This window comes from Suncus etruscus, chromosome 10 (genome assembly GCF_024139225.1).
Source record: "Suncus etruscus isolate mSunEtr1 chromosome 10, mSunEtr1.pri.cur, whole genome shotgun sequence".
In the NCBI taxonomy this organism is placed as follows: Eukaryota; Metazoa; Chordata; class Mammalia; order Eulipotyphla; family Soricidae; genus Suncus; species Suncus etruscus.
In genome coordinates this window covers 462468-483468 of record NC_064857.1, presented here as the reverse complement: position 1 = coordinate 483468, position 21001 = coordinate 462468, and the positions used below count along the sequence as shown (strand labels likewise).

Below are 21001 nucleotides of genomic sequence, written 5' to 3'. Positions count from 1 at the left end.
ATTATCAAAAATGTGTCAGCTACAGCAAAAACAACATTTAAGGAAAATTTATACCTTTGCAAGCATACATCAGGAAGGAAAAGGGCCTATATAAATAACTTAATGGCTCAGCTTGAGCTGTTGGAAAATAATCAGCAAAATAAGTCCAAAATAAGCAGGCAGAAAGGAATAATAAAATTTAGAACAAAAATGAATGAACTGAACACCCTGAAAAGCAATCTAAATGACCAATGAAAGAAAACATCAGTTATTTTAAGAATCATTATTGAAACAGATCAAATTAATAAACTATCAGAAATGAAAGACGGGATTACATATACAATAGAAATACTTTGAGAATCTTTATGCTATAAAACAAAAATATGAAGGAAATGGATAAATTATTGGAATTCTATGGCTTCCTATAGTTGAACCAAGATAATCTGGGATACTTGAACAGACATCATTACTAAGGAAACTAAAATGGTAATAAAAAGGCTTCCCTGTGCTCACTTCGGCAGCACTTATACTAAAATTGGAACGATACAGAGAAGATTAGCATGGCCCCTGCAGAAGGATGACATGCAAATTCGTGAAGTGTTCTATATTTAAAAAAAAAAAAAAAGGCTCCCCCAGAACAAAATCCCAGGCCCAGATGGATTCATTATTGAATTCTTTCAAAACTCTAGGAGGACCTTCTGCCAACCCTTTCCAACCTCTTTCAGAAATTTGAAGCAACAGAAACACTCCCAAGTATATTTTATGAAGCTAAAAAGCAGACAGAGGGGCTAAAGTGATAGCACAATGGTAGGGCATTTGCCTTGCATATGACCAACTCAGGACAGATCTGGGTTCTATCACCATATCCCACATGGTCCCCCAAGTCTTCCAGGAGCAATTTCTGAGAGCAGAGCCAGAATTAACCACTGGGTGCTACCTAGTGTGGCCAAAAAGCAAAAAACAAACAAACAAACAAAAAACAAAGCAGACAGAGACACCACAAAAAGAATTATAGGCAGATAAAAAATCCATGGCTTTTTTATAATCAAATAATGAAAGAGAAGAAAGAGATATTTTAAAAAATAATTCCATTCACAGTTGTGCCTCAGAAAAACAAGTACCTTTGGAGTCAACTTAACTAAAGATGCAAAAGATCTATATGAAGAAAACTACAAAACATTGCTTCAAAAAATAAAAGAGGATACAGGAAAAACGAAAACATAACCTGCTCATGGATTGGGAGGATTAACATTAAAATGGCAATACTTCCCAAACCATTATAAACATTTGATGAAATCCCTATAAAGATACCCATGACATTTTTCAAAGAAGTGACTTAATAGTCCTGAAATTTTTATGTAACACTGTAGTCCATAAATAGCTAAAACAGTCTTTGGTAAAATAAAATGGTAGAAATCACTTTCCCCAACTTTTTTTGTTGTTTTTGGGACACAACTAGTGGTGCTCAGGGGTTACTTCTGGATATGTGCTTAGAAATCTCTCCTGGAAGGCTCAGGAGACCATATGGGATGACATGAATTGAACCCGTGTGTGTTGAACCAATTGTGTTGGCCGTATGCAATGCAAATGCCCTACCACTGTGCTATCACTTTGATGCAACGTTCTCCAACCTTTAGCTATACTATAATATAGTAATCATCAAAACAGTGAGTATTTGAATAAAACCCTCAAAATAATGGAATAGATTTGAATATTCTGAGATGGACCTGCATGTATATGATCAATTATTCTTTTATAAAAGGACAATAAATACAAAGTGGGGCAAGGACAACATATTCAACAAAGAAGAAATATATATGGTCTAAAGGCACATAAAAACATGCTCAACATCGCTAATTTTCAGGAAGATGCAAATTGAAATAACAATAAGATATCATCTCACATCACAAATACTGGCACACATCACAAAGAACATGAGAAGCCAGTGGTGCTGTTACAGATTTGGGGAGAAAAGAACTCTCATTCATAGCTAGTGGGAATGCTGACTAGTCCAGCCTTTTTGGAAATTAATATGGATATTCCTCAAAAAAACTAAATTGAGCTCCCATCTGATCCAGCAATACAATGCTAGTGATTTATTCTAGCGCAAAATAATAAAATAAAATAAAAGCACACTATAAAAAAGCCTTCTGCACTCCCACATTCATTGCAGCACTTCTTTTAATAGCCAGAATCTGGAAACTATCCAGGTGCCTAAGAAAAGATGAGTGTCTAAAGAAATTATGGTACATCTACACAACAGTGTAGATGTAGTTGTTAGGAAAAATAAAGTCATGTAATTTGCTTATACATGGATAGATATGAAGAGTATTATGCTGAGTGTAATGAGAGGGAAAAACAGAATAATCTCACTCATTTGTGAGAAATAAGATAAAAACATAGCATGGTAATAATAGCTAAAGACAATGAGGTAATAATAGCTAAATAATGGTAATAATAGCTAAAGACAAAGATGAGGGCCAAGAGGACCAATCCTGGCAAGAACCTTGCTCCAAATCTTGAAGCAGTGAGTTAAGGTAGAGAAGGGACATTTATGGCAATGGTGTTTGGAACTGATCATTCTGGACAATAACTGGGTGTTGAATGGAGTTAAAGTGATATTCGCAACACCACTTTATTAACAAATTACAAGCCATTGTGTGTAAAAAGAAAGAAAATGAAGAAAGATACAGTGAGTGACTAAGAGAGAGGGAGAGGAACAAAATGCCTGTCCCAGAGGCAGGCAGGGTAAAGGGTGGGAAGGAAAAATGGAGACATTGGTGGCAGCAAATGTTCATGGGTAAAGAGTGGTGCACATAGTAAGACTGAAACTTCATTAGAAGAGCTTTGTAATCATGGTGTTTAAATAAAAGAAAAAACTATTTTGCTAGTTGAAAATAAAAAATATGTTTAGAAATTTTAGAATTATAGCAAAAAAAATTAGGCAAAACTAAAGGGCGAACCGAATTTCATCAGTACAAGATTGGCAAAATACATACTCATATCCCAAAGAAAAACAAGGATAGAGGAAATATAAGGGCATGAGGATAACTATGAAATAAAATGGCTAAGAAATAATTTTATGTATACCATTATTATATAAAATTGACTGCCGAGCATATGGGTATTGGGGTGCTAATCTCAACAGGGTTGAAAATCAGTATTAACCTTTTTTCTGCTCAGAAAACAATTAACACGTATTTTTAACCATTTGTCTTTTGTAGCTATTTTGTGTCCTAGAAATAATAGAGCAGATAGATCAGGTGCTCCTTCCATGCTGCTGACCTGTGATCCCTGAGCACAGAACCAGGAGTAAGTCCTGAGCACAGCTGGCTGTGACCCACAAATCAAAAATTTAAGTCTCAAAATGCAAATGAAAATATCTATTTTAAGAATATAGAAGGAGTGAATGAGAAAGAGAGGGAGAGAAATAGAAACAGATGCAAATGTGTTTAAGAGAGAACAAGAGCATCTCCAGATATGAGAATACTGATACACATGTCAGGTTAACAGATAAGCAATCTCTGAGGCTGAGCACCTGCTCTATATAACTTCATGGATATTTTTGGCTGGAAGGAGATACGACTCCACTGAAGAAATAGGGATCCCGCGTGACTTTTATGAAGTGCACAGAGAGAGGCAGCAACCTTGAGAAGGGTGTTTACAACTCCCCACTCTTCTTCCCTCGGTCACTCAGAAACATCCCTGGGAATCTAGGACTAGTAATTCTGCTCTGATCCCTTGCACAGTGCAGACCTCACCTATATCATCAGCCTCATGGAGTGGTTCTTAAAAGGCTCCTGGTCTCCACTAGCTCTGCTCAGCATGGGAAGTATCCCTGTACCTGAACTTAGGAGGTGGGTGTGCACTGTGGAATTGGACTAGAGTGAGAACTATTTTCTGGAAAAGAAAGTCCTAAATCTTATTCAAGCTTTCTAAATCTTTTGAATTCCTACACAGAAAAGAATTTTAGAAGGAGATAAATAATAAAGTTAAACAAGTTTCTTTAGGAAATGAGGGGAGGAAAGAGGACAAGAAAGAGAAAAAGAGGGGGGAAAGAGGAGGGAGAAAAGAGAAAGAGATAGACAAGAGAAAAAAAGAAAACACTGAATTCTCCAGAGTATGTACCAGGGGTCCTCAAACTTTTTTTTTATTATTAAATATATTTTTTATTTAAGTAACATGATCATATTTGGGTTACAGTCATAACCAGAACACCCCCTTCACCTCTCCCTTCTTCCCATCCCCTGCCTATTTTTGAGACAGGCATTCTACTACAGTAATTTGTTTTTAAGTTCAGTAAGTTGTATTATTTTCCTTAGAGTAAAAAAATATAGTAAAGGTGTGATAGTGGCAATCGCCAATATTTGCATAGGTCCAGAAAAATGGAGAAAATGGGGAAAAAAAATCCTTGACCTGATTACAAAAAGGCCTCACCCCAGAAGTTTATTGGCATAAGACAGACTCTGGGTTCCAGGCATACCAGTCTATCCAACTCCAGTCATTCTCAAGATCCCGGTGAAACTTTTGCACACTTTAGCTATAGTTGGTATCAGACTTTTATATTTAAAGACTCTGGATGCTGTGCATTTCTTTCATTGATGTCATGCTGATGTGGAGTATCCTCTAGTTTCAGCATATCATTAAATGTAGAGTGATCTGTGTTGCGGGCCAAACCTGTTCGCAAGACGCCAGCGCCTGCAAACAGATCCTTCGTGGAGTTTCGGGAAAAATCCCATGGGGAGAAAGTGGGTACACGGACGGCGAACGACGGAAAATATGTTGTAGAAATGAATGAAACCACGCAGATTGCATGGGGACTTTCGTTAGCAGAAACGAAAGACAATTTTATTTTTTGAGCTAGCTGTTTTTAAAGGTTAGAGGCTTGGAAGGCAGATGCAAATTCTAGACATCAAAGAGGCTGGGAAAGAAAGGAAAGACCCTGGCTTAGATTAGCATATTAAAGAGCTGATACTGAAGGTGAAAAGGCCAGTTTGTTTTGGGTTCACTTTGTATTGGGTAAAACAGAAGGAAAACGTAATTACAGGGGAATAGGGATGTGAGGAATGTATCAGTGTTATGGGGAAAAAATGAAAATTACTTTATTATGAGCTAAGTTTATGGAAAGGCCTGAATTTAGGCGCCAAGGTAGCAAAAATTACAGGGAGCTATTAAATGGGAGACTTTTGGCTGTTTGATTGCTGTTCTAGTTAGAAAGAATTTACTAAGGCCTGATTTCTAATAAAGGTTTAAAATAAAGAAAGAAATAGTTACAGCCCTTATGAAATTATGTCCAAATAATCCACGCAAAGGGTCAAGTGATTTTGACTGCTTTTTGCGGGCCTTTTTGGCATATAATTTCTTTCTCAGGAGGGCACTCTACCTTGTGGTGTGTGCCTCTTCTGAGTGGGGTGTGACAGATCTGCTCTGCATGCAGACTGTTGCTGAGTCACCTGGGTGTTGGGAGTACTCTTTGGAGTCAGTCAATGCCAAAGCAGTGGTAGATCTTCTCTGATAGAGGCTTGGATCCTGGGAATGTTAAAGACAATTGTGGTTGTTTCCATAGTTCAGGTGTGTGTGGGCGATGCCCATTCTTCTGAGGCCTGAGCCAAATCATTATGCCAATGTTCAGGATAAAAGGCCTAATTACATTACCAAATTTGTGTTCCCATCTCTATTAGATAAGAACTTGTTTGTATACGTATTATTTTCCCATTTTAATGTGCCTATGCAAAGGAGAAGCAATGCCACAAGATATTGTTGTGCATCTGGGGGCCAACGAATAAATTCCAACATTTCCCGTAACTTGGTATAAATGTGAAATCTACACAGAGTTACTCTTCTACCAGTATTGCTTATAAAACAGATCTCATAGGGGGAAAATCAAGCAATCAACTAATCTAGTGGGCAAAATTGTCACAAATGAGGATATTTGAAAAGAATTATAGATGTTTAGGGAATACATCTGAGATATACAAAAGAGATACATGTGACCCTTTTATGTTTTAAAAAGAAAAAAAAGAAAACAAGGGTATTTGAAGACAACAGGTGATAGTTGAGTTTGCGACATGTTTTGCGGCATTACAGAACCCTATATTGTCCTTGGACTAGGGGTTATGCTGAAGCTGATTCCAGTATCATGCAACAGTCCATAGTTTGATGGAGACATAAGGGGCCACCAAGCATGAGTCAACAGGCGTGTTGGTCGTAGTTGTTTGTGTAGGCATGAGCTGGGGACTGAGAGGGTGTCATTCAATGAGGAGCTGGATGGTGGTGTTGAGCAGAAGGTCAGTCTTGGTGTTTACCAAATTAGGAACTGAGGATAAGGAGGGTTGAATAAGGGGAAGATAATGGTTCAGGGTTTGGGTATGAGGAGGTAGGAGAGACAAAGGGGTGAGGGGAGAGGCAATACATAAAAGACTAGACAATAAAGGTCAATTTGAGTGTTTTGTCAAAATCTTGAGCATCCTGATTCTATTCCTAGGAGCAGTCTAGGATCAGGAACGTTTTTGGGTAATGACTAAAAAGTATAATTGTCCCGCGCTGTTTTGAAAAATAATATTACTAGCAAGCAAAACAGGGGGTCCAATATACATAGGGGAGGGGTTTCCCTCCTCCACCGGCCCCCCAGAGCCCGAGTTGCCAGGGCCGGCCATGAAGACCTGCCTGGCGTGGGGGGCCCAGTCTCCTGGACCAAGTGTTCAGCCCAGGAGATCTGTGGCCTGCTGTCCGACCAGCGACCCTAACATACCAGAAAAACAGAGGGACGGCTTCCCTGGCATGTGTGCTCTGCTGGGTCCAATTGTGAGCTCCCTCTCCGGTTTGAAAGTTGAAAAGGAGGAGTTTCCCTCCTCCACCCACCCCCCAGGGCTCGAGTTGCCAGGGTGGGCCATGAAGACCCGCCTGGCGTGGGGGGTCCCAGTCTCCTGGACCAAGTGTTCAGCCCAGGAGATCTGTGGCCCGCTGTCTGTCTGACCAGCGACCCTAACATACCAGAAAAACAGAGGGACGGCTTCCCTGGCATGTTCGCTCTGCTGGGTTGGGTCCTTAAACTTTTTAAACAGGGGTCCAGTTCACTGTCCTTCAGACCTAGGAGGGTCTGACTATAGTATAAACAAAACTTATGAACGAATTCTTATGCACACTGCATATATCTTATTTTGCAATGAAGAAACAAAACAGATACAAATACAATATGTGGCCTGCGGGCCATAGTTTGAGGACCACTGACCGAGCAATAGGAAAATGTGCCCAAAGTTAGAAAGTCCACATCTCAGGCCAAAAGAAGCAATGAGCTATCCAGAAAGAAACTTTTTCATTTCCAATGAAGTCCTTTCCTAGGGTGGTTGCCAAGAAGAGAGTATGGAACAGCTGATGCTCTTCCTTTGAACTCTGAGTGGCCTTTGTTCCAGTCATGGAGGTTTTGGAAAGGTGGTTCAGCCACCTCTCCTCTCAAGGAACCATCCCTATACTTGGCCCGAATTCTGCATTTCAATAGTTTTTTGGTTTTTTTTCTTCTTATTCTTTTTTTTTTTTTTTTTTGCTACTGAGATGGATCCTATGACTCAAAAGTCAAAATGCCTTTGGACTGGTTTAAGGTTCCAGATAATATATACCCAATATTTGTATTCTTAGACTGCACTATATTTTCAACTCTCAGTACTGTCATCTCTAAGAAATGGGCTTTCATGTCCCAAAATAGGGGCTCCAAGACAGTTCTTGACTCCAAAAAAGTTAACTATAACTCCACCCAATCAATTTACTGACATATTCTTTCTAGAGATTTTACCCTCTAAATCTTTAAGCACTATGAGAAAAGGTTCTTCTACAGTTACTTTCCATTGGAAAAGAACAGAGCTGCCAACATAAAGGAGTGAAGTCTCATAATCTTAGTATGGGATCCAAGCAATGGTTTGAGTGTCAAAGTTGTCTGAGTCTGAAATATGAATAAGATAGATTCTAGAACAATTTTGTAAATATTTAAAAAATTTTTTAAAAATATATAAAGAAACACCTTGGTTACAAAAATGATTGTGCTTGGGATTCAGTCATATAAGATGACATGCCCCCATCACCAGTGCAACATTTCCATTACCAATGTCCCAAATATCCCTCCTCCACTCCCAGCCCCCACCTGTAGTCTAGACAGACTTTCTATTTCGCTTATATATTCTCATCATTAGGATAGTTCGCAATGTAGTTATTTCTCTAACTAAACTTATCACTCTTTGTGGTGAGGTTCATGAGATGGGCTGTAACGTCCAGCCCTCCTCTCTTTTGTCTCTGAAAATTATTATTGCAAGAATGTCTTTCATTTTTCTTAAAACCCATAAATGAGTGAGACCTTTCTGCATCTTACTCTCTCAGACTTATTTCACTCAGCATAATAGATTCCATGTACATCCATGTATAGGAAAATTTCATGACTTCATCTCTCCTGACAGCTGCAGAATATTCCATTGTGTATATGTACCAAAGTTTCTTTAGCCATTCATCTGTTGAAGGGCATCTTGTTTGTTTCCAGAGTCTTGCTATGGTAAATAGTGCTGCAATGAATATAGGTGTAAGGAAGGAGTTTTAGTATTATATTTTTGTGTTCCTAAGGGTATATTCCTAGGAGTGGTATAGATGGATCGTATGGGAGCTTAATTTCCTGTTTTTGGAGGAATCTCAATATCACTCTCCAGAAAGGTTGAACTAGACAGCATTCCCACCAGCAATGGATAAGGAGTTCCTTTCTCACTGCATCCCCGCCAACACTGCTCGTTCTCATTCTTTGTGATGTGTGCCAATCTCTGTGGTGTGAGAAGGTACCTCATAGTTGTTTTGATTTGCATCTCCCTGATGATTAGTGATGTGGAGCATTTTTTCATGTGCCTTTTGGCCATTTATATTTCTTCTTTATCAAAGTGTCTGTCCATTTCTTCTCCCCATTTTTTGATGGGATTAGATGATTTTTTTTCTTGTAGAATTCTGTCAGTGCCCTTATATTTTGGATACTAACCCCTTATCTGATGAGTATTGATTGAATAGTTTCTCCCAATCAATGTGTGGCTCTTGTATCCTGGGCAATATTATCTTTGAGGTGCAGAAGCTCCTCAGCTTAATATATTCCCATCTGTTAATTTCTGCTTTCACTTGCTTGGAGAGTGTGGTTTCCTCCTTGAAGATACCTTTAGTCTCAATGTCATGGAGTGTTTTACCAATGTATTGTTCTATATACCTTATGGTTTCAGGTCTGATATCAAGGTCTTTAATCCATTTGAATTTTACCTTCATACATGATGCTAGCTGGGGGTCTAAGATTGCTTTTTTGCAAGTGGCTAGTCAGTTGTGCCAACACCACTTGTTGAAGAGGCTTTCTTTGTTTTATTTAGGACTTCTTGCTCCTTTATCAAAGATTAGGTGATTGTATGTCTGGGAAACATTCTCTGAGTATTCAAGTCTATTCCACTGATCTGAGGTTCTGTCTTTATTCCAATACCATGCTGTTTTGATAACTATTGCTTTGTAATACAATTTGAAGTTGGGGAAAGTAATGCCTCCCATATTTTTTTCCCAATAATTGCTTTGGCTCTTTGACGGTGTTTATTGTTCCAAATGAATTTTAAAAGTGCCTGATCCACTTCTTTAAAAAATGCTATAGGTATCTTTAGAGGGATCACATAAATCTGTACAATGCTTTGGGGAATATTGCCATTTTAATGATGTTAACCCTGCCAATCCATGAGCAGGGTATGTGTTTCCATTTCGTGTTTAATCTCTTATTTCTTGGAAAAGAGTTTTATAATTTTTTTTTTGTATAAGTCCTTCACATCTTTAGTCAAGTTGACTCCAAGATATTTGAGTTTGTGTGGCACTAATGTGAATTGGGTTGTTTTCTTAATGTCCATTTCTTCCCTATTATCATTGGTGTACAAAAAGGCCATTGATTTTTGTGTGTTAATTTTGTAACCTGCCACATTGCTATATGAGTTTATTGTTTCTAGAAGCTTTTTGGTAGAGTCTTTAGGGTTTTCTAAGTAGAGTATCATGTCATCTGCAAACAGCAAGAGCTTGATTTCTTCCTTTCCTATCTTAATATCTTTTTCTTGCCTGATAATGATAGCAAGGACTTCAAGTGCTCTGTTGAATAGGAGTGGTGAGAGAGGACAGCCTTGACTTGTGCCAGAATTAAGGGGGAAGGCTTTTAGTTTTTCTCCATTAAGGACAATATTTGCCATTGGCTTGTGCTTGATAGCCTTAACTATATTGAGAAAGGTTCCTTTCATTCCCATCTTGCTGAGAGTTTTGATCAATAATGGGTGTTGGACCTTATCAAATGCTTTCTCTGCATCTATTGATATGATCATGTGATTTTTATTTTTTTGTTGTTGTTGATGTTGTGTATTATGTTGATAGATTTACAGATGTTAAACCATCCTTGCCTTCCTGGGATGAAACCTACTTGATCATGATAAATGATCTTCTTGATGAGGCATTGAATCCTCTTTGCCAGGATTTGGTTGAGGATCTTTGCATCTGTCTTCATCAGGAATATTGGTCTGTAATTTTCTTTTTTGGCAGCATCTTTTTTGTCTGGTTTTCATATCAATGTGAGGGTGGCTTTATAAAAGCTATTTGGAAGTGTTCCCATTTTTTTTTCAATTTCATGAAAGTCTTGTCAGGATTGGTAGCATAGTTCTTCTTGAAAGGTTTGAAAGAATTCATTAGTGAATTCATCTGGGCCTGGGCTTTTGTTTTTCATCAGATATTAGATATGCTACATCCTCTTTATTTAACCGTGGGAGGTTATGAGTCCAAGAGTATATCCATTTCATCCAGTTTCTAATTTTTAGTGGCATAGCTTCTAAAAGTTGTTTCTGATTACCCTTTGAATCTCTGCAATATCGGTAGTGATCTCCACTTTTTCATTTCCAATACGAGTTATCACATTTTCTCTTTCTCTCTCTCTCTTTCTTTGTTAGTTTTGCTAATGATCTATCAATCTTGTTTATTTTTTCAAAGAACCAACTTCTGCTTTCGTTGATCTTTTGGATTGTTTTTTGGGTTTCCACTTTGTTGATTTCTGCTGTCAGCATTGTTATTTTCTTCTATCTCCCTATTTTTGGGGCCTTTTGTTGAGCACTTTCTAATTCTATGAGCTGCGTCATTAAGCTATTCAGGTAGGCCCCTTCTGCCTTCCTGATGTGTGCTTGCAAAGCTATAAATTTCCTCTCAGTACTGCTTGTGCTATGTCCCATAGGTTTTTATAGTTTGTATCTCTATTGTCATTTGTTTCCAGGAACCTTTTGATTTCCTCTTTGATTTTATCTCAGACCCACTGGTTAGTCAGTTTGAGGCTGTTTAACTTCCAGGTGTTAAAATTTTTCTTCTGTGTCCCTTTGGAATTCTCATATAATTTCAGAGCCTTGTGATCAGCAAAGGTAGCCTGCAAAATTTCTATCATCTTGATATTATGGAAGTATGTTTTATATGCTAGCATGTAGTCTATCCTGGAGAATGTACCAGGTACATTGGAAAAAAACGTGTACCTAGGTTTCAGGGGGTGGAGTGTCCTACATATATCTACTAGACCTCTTCCATTTCTCTTTTCATATCTAGTATATTCTTGTTGGGTTTCAGTCTGGTTGACCTATCAAGTGTTGACAAAGCTGTGTTGATGTCTCCCACAATTATTGTGTTGTTATTGATATTGTTTTTCAGATTTGTCACCAATTGTATTAAATATTTTGCTGGCCCATCATTTGGTGCATATATGTTTACGAGAGTGATTTCTTCCTGCTCTATATATCCCTTGATTAATGCAAAATGTCCATCTTTGTCCCTTACAAATTTCCTGAGTATAAAGTTTGCATCATCTAAAAATAGTATGGCCACTTCAGCTTTTTTATGGGTGTTGTTTGCTTGGATGATTTTCCTCCAGCCTTTTATTTTGAGTCTATGTTTGTTCTGATATTCAGGTGTGTTTTATGTAGGCAGCAGAAGGTTGGATTGAGTTTTTCTTTTATCCATTTAGCCACCCGTGTCTTTTAACTGGTGCATTTAGTCCATTGACATTGAGATAAAGAATTGTCCTGGGATTTAGTGCCATCATTATATAGAAGTTTGGTATGTCTTTTGGTCAGTCTTGTCTTAAAGTAGATCTTTCAGTTTTTCTCTTAAGACTTGTTTTGAGTCTGTAAAGATTCTGAGCTGTTGTTTGTCTGTGAAACCATGTATTCTTCCTTCAAAGCTGAAAGTGAGTTTTGCTGGGTGTAGTATTCTAGGCAAAGTATTTATTTCATTGAGTTTTGTCACTATGTCCCACCACTGCTTTCTGGCCTTGAGTGTTTCTTGTGACAGGTCTGCTCTAAATCTCAAGAATGCCCCCTTGAATGTAATTTTCCTTTCTGATCTTGCTGCTTTCAGAATTCTGTCTCTATCTGTGGGATTTATCATTGTGACTAGGATGTGTCTTGGGGTGTTTTTTCTGGGGTCTTTTTTAGTTGGTACTCTTCAGGCATGCAGGATTTGATCACATATATTCTTTAGCTGTGGTAGTGTCTTTTAATGATGTTCTTGACCGTTGATTCTTCCTGGAGATTTTCTTCTTGCGTCTCTGGGACTCCAATGATTCTTAAGTTGTTTTTGTTGAGCTTATCATAGACTTCTATTTTTATTTGTTCATATTCTTTGACTAATTTTTCCATTGTCTGTTCATTTGCTTTAAGGTTTTTTTTTTTCCAATCTCTCCCACTGTATGGAGTTTTTATGTATCTTATCTTTCAGAGCACTAATTCTATCCTTAGCTTTTGTTACCCTGTTGGAGTACTTATCCACTTTGTCATTCAATTTGTTTACTGAGTTTTTCAGACCTGTTATTTGACCTGTTATTTTAGTGGAGTTTTTCGATTTCTGTCTTCATATTTTCTTGGTTCTTATTAGTGTTTTGTTCAACATGATCCATGGTTTCTTTGAGTTTTGTGAGCATCTTCCATATTTCTTCTCTAAACTCCTTATCTAAGAGACTGACTAGTTGGTTGGCTGTTTTCCGATCATCAGAGTTGCCATCTTCATTCTCTATGCCTGGTGCTGGCCTGCGTTGTTTCACATTGTCATACTTGTATTGTGGGTTTTTCTACGTGTCGTTGTGGTATTTATTGGCTAAATGATGTGCTCAGCCATGCTTCTCTGGCTCCACTCTTTCTGGGTGCATTGACTCACCTCCAAGGAAGGGGAGCCCTCCATGGATGAAGCCTCACACAGGTTCAAATCTTAGGCCCAAGCACACAGCAGAAAATACAGTCCAAAGAGAAATGCTGGGCTTCAGAGATCTAGCACAGTTCCTAGTGTGATTTTTTTTCTTCTTGTAGTGGCATTCTTTCATTAGAAAGAGTGTATGGCCGTGAAGTGAAGCTGAGTGGCCGTGCTCATCTGGGGCTTCTGGAAGAGCGATTTTTCTGGGCCCTTTTTGGCCCACTCCTGAGAGGTTCAGGAGACAGGACAGTAGAAAATCACAGAGAGGCAACCCTCCCAGTTTCTCACAGTCAGGATCCATTGGGCAGGCATAGATTTTCCCAGCCTGACGTCACAAACAGGGGACCTGCCTTTCTGTAAAATATTGCTTGCTGATAGCCAGTTTTTAAGTTTGGATGCAGTTCCTTGGCGTTCCAGGCCAACCTGAATGAGCCTTTGGGAGAGCAACTTTTCTGGGCCCTTTTCAGCCCACTCCCAAGAGGTTCAGGAGACAGGACAGTAGAAAATCACGGACAGGCAACCCTCACAGTTTCTCACCAGATTCTAGAAAATTTCTAAAATAAATATGATTTAGTCCTCAAGGAGAAAAATTTCTTTCTTTGCTCCAGTGGTATATTATTAACACTAAATTGAGTAAACTGAAGAAAAGTAAATAAAGAAAAGTAAATGAATAACTATAAAGAGAATATATTTGCAGTATATAGCTATACTGAAAAGTTATTATTTGTTTATTAATTATATGTATATCATATTTATTGAAAATCATATATGCCAATAAAATTATTAAAAGAAATGTTGATAAATAGATTTGTCCATAAATTTAAAATCATTTTGTTAAGTGTATGTATACATAAATTTTCCAGGTAGGGAGGTAAGAGGGTCCTGGTAATGTACTTTAGAGAAAGACTAAAATTTGAAAAGAATACCCTAGCCTTAAAATAGCCTAAAGCATAAATAATAGCCCTCTCTCCTTACCTAGGTCACCCAGAGACATCCCTGGGAAATCTAGAACTAGTAATATTCTGTAGTGAGCTCTTTGACATGTAAATCTTGAGGTTTTTTTTGAGAAAAGACACTGAAGCACTATCCAATGCAAAATTTAAGGCCCAACCAGAGAAGGATGGAAAAGCTACAGAACAATCCATCCATAGCCCAAGGACTAATATTATGAAGATTATCAACAGTGTAAGAATTTCCTACAACAAACGCTCAGATTACTCTCTATGTATTCAAAATTCAAGGAAAAAATATTTGGAAGACCTCAAAACCATTTGGAACTTGCTCTTCAAGTCTGTTCTCGCTTGAACATGTATCTCACTAGCTTGTATCTATGTCACTTTGTTTGCTTTTTCACTCTGACAGTCTTGAATACATATTGAGTACATATTACTCTTTACCTGCCTTCTCACATATTTATGAGAAAATTCAATAAAATTATCAGTCTACTTTATTTTACCACCTCTAAAAATTCTTTTCTGCAAGTGAAGGCTATGAATCCAGAACTCCTGTGCCAAGTCTAGTACTGACTCTTTTTTTTGCAAAGATCAATTCCTTCTGCCTACCTAAGTACATGGCAAATTGACTAATGGGGTGTCAGGAACTATCTCCCACACCATGAAGAACCTAATGGCTTCCCTGTAAAGCTGGTGGGATGTATTTATGCCTTGTAGGTGTTCGTTGCACTTCATCAGTTATGAGTAATACCAGGCACTTTCCTAAGAACTAGCCTAAGTAGTTCAAGTAGAGACATAGATGCACTCTTTCCTCATGTATACATGTCTTGTTACCCACTTCACTGAGTCAATGAAAAAAATATACATATATATGCATGTATACATTTTTCAGGTGACTTATATAAATTGAAAATTGAAAACTGGCAACTATAAATGGAGATAGATATTTACAACTTCTTCTCTTTCCACCTCTATCAGAGGGTGAGAAATCTAGGATTGATGAGGGTCTATGATGAGCCTCTGCACCGTAGACTTCACATTTCACCATCCCAAGGGCAGTCATCAAACCATACCTGGTTCCACTGATTCTTTATGATCCTTGTATCCAGTTTCTCAGGAAGCTGTAGAACCAAGGCTACAGTAGGGAATTGTGTTTTTCAGGAAAGTCAGTGCTAAATTCTTACTCGGGTTTCTAAGATCCAAAACCTTACCTCATAGAAAAACATTTTAGTAAGTTACAAATACTTTAGTAAAAGTAGCATCAAGACTCCATGTGATTTAGCAATGCAACTTATTTTGGCATTTATCCTGAGGCCCATCATTTCTCAAATTTAAAAAAAATATATTAAAATCAAAAATTTTCATCCCTGGCAACACATATGTACCCCAATCCCATCAGGAATGATTCCCTAAAGATATAGGTGTAAACCCTGAGCACCACTGGGTGTGGCTCAAAAGCCCCTCCCCCAATTTTTCTTTTTTTGATTTTGGGCACACCTGGTGATGTCCAGGGGTTACTCCTTGCTATGCACTCAAAAATTGCTCCTGACTTGGGGAACATATAGGGCGCCGGGGAATCGAACCATCGTCCTTCCTAAGTCATTCATGTGCAAGGCAAATGCCCTACCATTGCACCATTGCTCCGGCCCCAGCCCCTCACTTTTAAATTGATTGAGGCACTATTATTTGCATATTGTTAATGATGGTTTACCATGTGCATAATTCCAACACCAAATTTAATACCAGTATACTCCTATGCTCATTGCAGAACTATTCACAATAGCAAAAAATTGAAAACAACCAACTCAAGTAAGAGTTGATTGGAGAAAGAGAAAGAGGGTGAGAATGGAACACTACTCAGCACTAAGAAACGATGAAATCATGCAATTCATTGCTACCTTATAACTAGAGGCTATCATACTAAGTCAAGTCAGTGAGAGAGAAGTATACATAGAGAATGATCTTTCACATGGGAAATATAAAAGAAGCATAATATGTTAACTTAGACATTGTATATCTAAAAATCATAAAGGTTTATATAAAATTTAAAAGAAAAATATTATTTCTCAAAAATATTTTATCACTGTTCTATATGATGCTTTTAGTTTTTACTCAATTAAACCTTTTTTTGACTTTCAATGAAAGAGTATTTCTCTTTTTTGGAATTAATTTTTAGATAAACTTTCTCATGTAGTCTATGTAATTCAATTATTTTGACCACACCTGAAGGTACTGAGTTTACTATTGGTTCTGTACTCAAAAATTACTCCTGAAGGAATGAAGAACTCAGGGTTTACTAAAGACTGTGCACTCAGAAATTACTCCTGAAGAAAAAAGGGAGCCTATGGGATGCCAGAGATCAAAACTGGGTCAACCATATGCAAGGCAAGTACCCTATCAACTTTACTGTTGCTCCAATTTCAATTAAATTTATTTTTTGGTGTTTGGGAAGCACCCTGGTGCTCAGAGATTACTGGCTCTATGTTGATAAATCTCTCCTAGCTGGCTCAGGAGATCATATGAAGTACTAGGATCGAATCCGTGTCCACCGCAGTCAGCCAAATGTAAGGCAAACACCCTACCACTGTGCTGTTGCTCTGGCACCAATCCAATTGATTACGTTTTTTATTTTTATTTGCCTTTGTGATTTACAAACTTATTCAGGTTTTTTTGTTTGTTTGTTTTGTTTTGTTTGTTTTGGTTTTTGGGCCACACCTAGTGATGCTCAGGGGTTACTCCTGGCTGTCTGCTCAGAAATAGCTCCTGGCAGGCACGGGGGACCATATGAGACACCAGGATTTGAACCAACCACCTTAGGTCCTGGATTGGCTACTTGCAAGGCAAACACCGCTGTGCTATCTCTCCGGGCCCAAACTTATTCAGTTTTATAACTTATTCAGATATTCAATGTGTGATGACAACCCCACCACCAGTGTCAACCTTCCTCCACTAATATTTTCAAGAGTCTATCCCATACCACCATCCCCTGCCCCAGCCTGCCATCATAACAGGGGTATACATTTTTATGACTAAAAACCAACTACAAATATTTTGTAATAATCTTACTTAAAGATATTAATAAAAAGCATGGTTTAGATGTGATGATATTCTTAAAAGAATACTTTTTTACAAATAAAGAAAAATATAGACTTCCTGTTCCAATAATAAAAAAATGTTTGTTTCAACATTGTCTCGGGCTTGGATATTTAGTTCTGTCATTTCTTAGCACCAACAATGCACCTAAAATCACTTAGCCCCTATATACTATTATATGTGTCTTTCTCCTGCCACTCAATTCCTTTTCTTCGCCTCACTATATTCTTAGAACTAGCATGTTTTCAACAACTCCCATTTAAGCCATTGCTTTTCTTCATAGTTATTTTTAATACCACATATAAGTGATGTTACCTTATATTTATCCTTCTTCTGGCTTACTTCATTTAACATAATATCTTCCAGTACCAATTTAAGTTGCAATGAATTGCATGATGGCATCATTTTTTTACAGCCATGTAGTACTACATTGTATATATGGACCACATCTTCACTAGCTACTTATCTGTTATTGAATATCTAGGTTGGTTCCAACTCCTAGCTATTGCAATGAATGCTATGATGAATAGCACTGTGCATACATTCTTTTGGATGAGTGTTTTTTTATCCTGTGTATAAATACCAAAACATTAATTGTTGGTTATATGGCAATTTCATTCTGATTTTACTGAGAATCCTCCATACTGTTTTCAATAAGAGTTAGGCTAGGCAGCTTTCCCACATATGAGTGAATGAAAGTTCTTTTTTCATCACATGCCAGCCAACACAAATTTTTCATAATATTCTTGATCTTTGCCATCCCTCTTGGAGTAAGATGATATATCATTGTCTTGTTTTGAATTTCTCTAGTGATAAATGGTGAGCATCACCCCCCCCCCGTCAAGAGTGGGCGGGGTGTGCGGTGGCGTAGGGCAGAGCTTGCGACTATAGTGGGCCGGGCATGCGGTGGCAGAAGGTGAAAGGTGAATAGTCTATTAAGCCCTGGATAGCTGCTGGCCCTCCCGCCCATGCTTACTTCCGCGTCCCCTTGCCCAGTTTCCACCCGGTCTCCATATCCATGCACCCCCCCACCCGACTCTTCCCCTCTTTTTTTTTTAACATTTTTTATTTAAACACCTTGATTACATACATGATTGTGTTTGGATTTCAGCAATGTAAAGAACACCACCCATCACCAGTGCAACATTTCCATCTCATTATTAGGATAGTTCAAAACGTACTTATTTCTCTAACTAAGCTCATTTCTGTTTGTGGTGAGCTTCATGAGGTGGGCTGTAACATCCAGCCCTCCTCTCTCTTGTGTCTGAAAATTATTATTGCAAGAATGTCTTTCATTTTTCTTAAAACCCATAAATGAGTGAGACCTTTCTGCATCTTTCTCTCTCTCTGACTTATTTCACTTAGCATAATAGATTCCATGTACATTCATGTATAGGAAAATTTCATAACTTCACCTCTCCTGACAGCTGCATAATATTCCATTGTTTATATGTACCACAGTTTCTTTAGCCATTCATCTGTTGAAGGGTAACTTGGCTGTTTCCAGAGTCTTGCTATGGTAAATACTGCTGCAATGAATATAGGTATAAGGAAGGGGTTTTAGTATTGTATTTTTGTGTTCCTAAGGGTATATTCCTAGGAGTGGTATAGCTGGATCGTATGGGAACTCGATTTCCAGTTTTTGGAGGAATCTCCATATTGCTTTTAATAAAGGTTGAACTAGACGGCATTCCCACCAGCAGTGAATAAGAGTTCCTTTCTCTCCACATCCCAACCAAAACTGCTTGTTTTCATTCTTTGTGATGTGTGCCAATCTCTGTGTTGTGAGGTGGTACCTCATAGTTGTTTTGATTTGCATCTCCCTGATGATTAGTGATGTGGAGCATTTTATCATGTGTCTTTTGGCCATTTGTCTTTCTTCTTTATCAAAGTGTCTGCCCATTTCTTCTCCCCATTTTTTGATGGGATTAGATATTTTTTCTTGTAAAGTTCTGTCAGTGCCTTGTATATTTTGGAGATTAGCCTTTTATCTGATGGGTATTGGGTGAATAGTTTCTCCCACTCAGTGGGGGGCTCTTGTATCCTGGGCACTATTTCCTTTGAGGTGCAGAAGCTTCTCAGCATAATATATTCCTATCTGTTAATCTCTGCTTTCACTTACTTGGAGAGTGCAGTTTCCTCCTTGAATATTGCCTGTAGTCTCAATATCCTATAATGTTTTGCCTATGTGTTGTTCTAACTATATTATGGTTTCGGTTCTGATATCGAGGTCTTTAATCCATTTGGATTTAACCTTTGTACATGATGTTAACTGGGGGTCTAAGTTCAAATTTTTGCAAGTGGCTAGCCAGTTGTGCCAACACCACTTGTTGAAGAGGCTTTCTTTGCTCCATTTAGGATTTCTTGCTCCTTTATCAAGAATTGGGTGATTGTATGTCTGGAGAGTGTTCTCTGAATATTCAAGCCTATTCCACTGATCTGAGGTCCTGTCTTTATTTCAATACCATGCTGTTTTGATAACTATTGCTTTGTAGTAAAGTTTAAAGTTGGGAAAAGTAATTCCTCTCATATTCTTTTTTCCAATGATTACTTTAGCTATTATAGGGTGTTTATTGTTCCAAATGAATTTCAAAAGTGCCTGATCCACTTCTTTGAAGAATGTCATGGGTATCTATTCCACTGCTCTGAGGGTCTGTCTTTGTTTCAATACCAAGCTGTTTTGATAACTATTGCTTTGTAATATAGTTTAAAGTCGGGGAAAATAATTTCTCCCATATTCTTTTTCCCACAGATTGCCTTAGCTTTTTGAGGGTGTTTATTGTTCCAAATGAATTTCATAAGTGTTTGATCTACTTCTTGAAAAATGTCATGTGTATCTTTAGAGGGGTCACATTAAATCTGTATAATGCTTTTGGAAGTATTGCCATTTTAATTGTGTTGATCCTGCCCATACATGAGCAGGGTATGTGTTTCTATTTCTGTGTGTCCTCTCTTATTTCTTAGAGCAGTTTTATAGTTTTTTTTGTATAGGTCTTTCACATCTTTAGTTAAGTTGAATCCAAGATATTTGAGTTTGTGTGGCACTAATGTGAATGAGTTTGTTTGTTTTTGTCCATATTTTCCCTATTATTATTGCTGTATAGAAAGGCAATTGATTTATGTGTGTTAACTTTGTAGCCTGCCACCTTGCTATATAAGTATATTGTTTCTAGAAGCTTTTTGGTCGAGTGTTTAGGGTTTTCTAAGTAGAGTAACATGTCATCTGGAAACAGTGAGAGCTCGACTTCTTCCTTTTCTATCTGGATTCCCTTGATATCTTCTTCTTGCCTAATTGCTATAGCACGTACTTCCAGTGCTATGTTGAATAGGAGGGGTAAGAGAGGACAGCCTTGTCTTGTGCCACAATTTAGAGGAAAGGCTTTTAATTTTTCTCCATTGAGTATAATGTTTGCATTGGCTTGTGGTAGATGGCCTTAATTATATTCAGAAAGGTTCCTTTCATTCCCATCTTGCTGAGAGTTTGGATCAAGAATGGGTGTTGGACCTTATCAAATGCTTGGATCCTATTTGCCAGAATTTTGTTGAGGATCTTTGCATCTGTCTTCATCAGAGATATTGGTCTGTAATTTTCTTTTTTGGTAGCATCTCAGTTTGGATTAGGTATCAAGGTGATGTTGGCTTCATAAAAGCTATTTGGAAGTGTTCCCATTTTCTTGATTTCATGAAAGAGTCTTGTCAGGATTAGTAGTAGCTCCTCTTGAAAGGTTTGAAAGAAG

At 37.9% G+C, this 21001-nt stretch overlaps 1 non-coding gene across 1 annotated transcript; it reads left to right on the top strand.

Annotated features, from left to right (window-relative positions):
• Window positions 1–484: 484 nt before the first annotated feature.
• On the top strand, window positions 485–591 carry LOC126021495 (U6 spliceosomal RNA). The gene has a single exon (XR_007500007.1). It is a non-coding gene; the product is annotated as a U6 spliceosomal RNA (small nuclear RNA).
• Window positions 592–21001: the final 20410 nt, after the last annotated feature.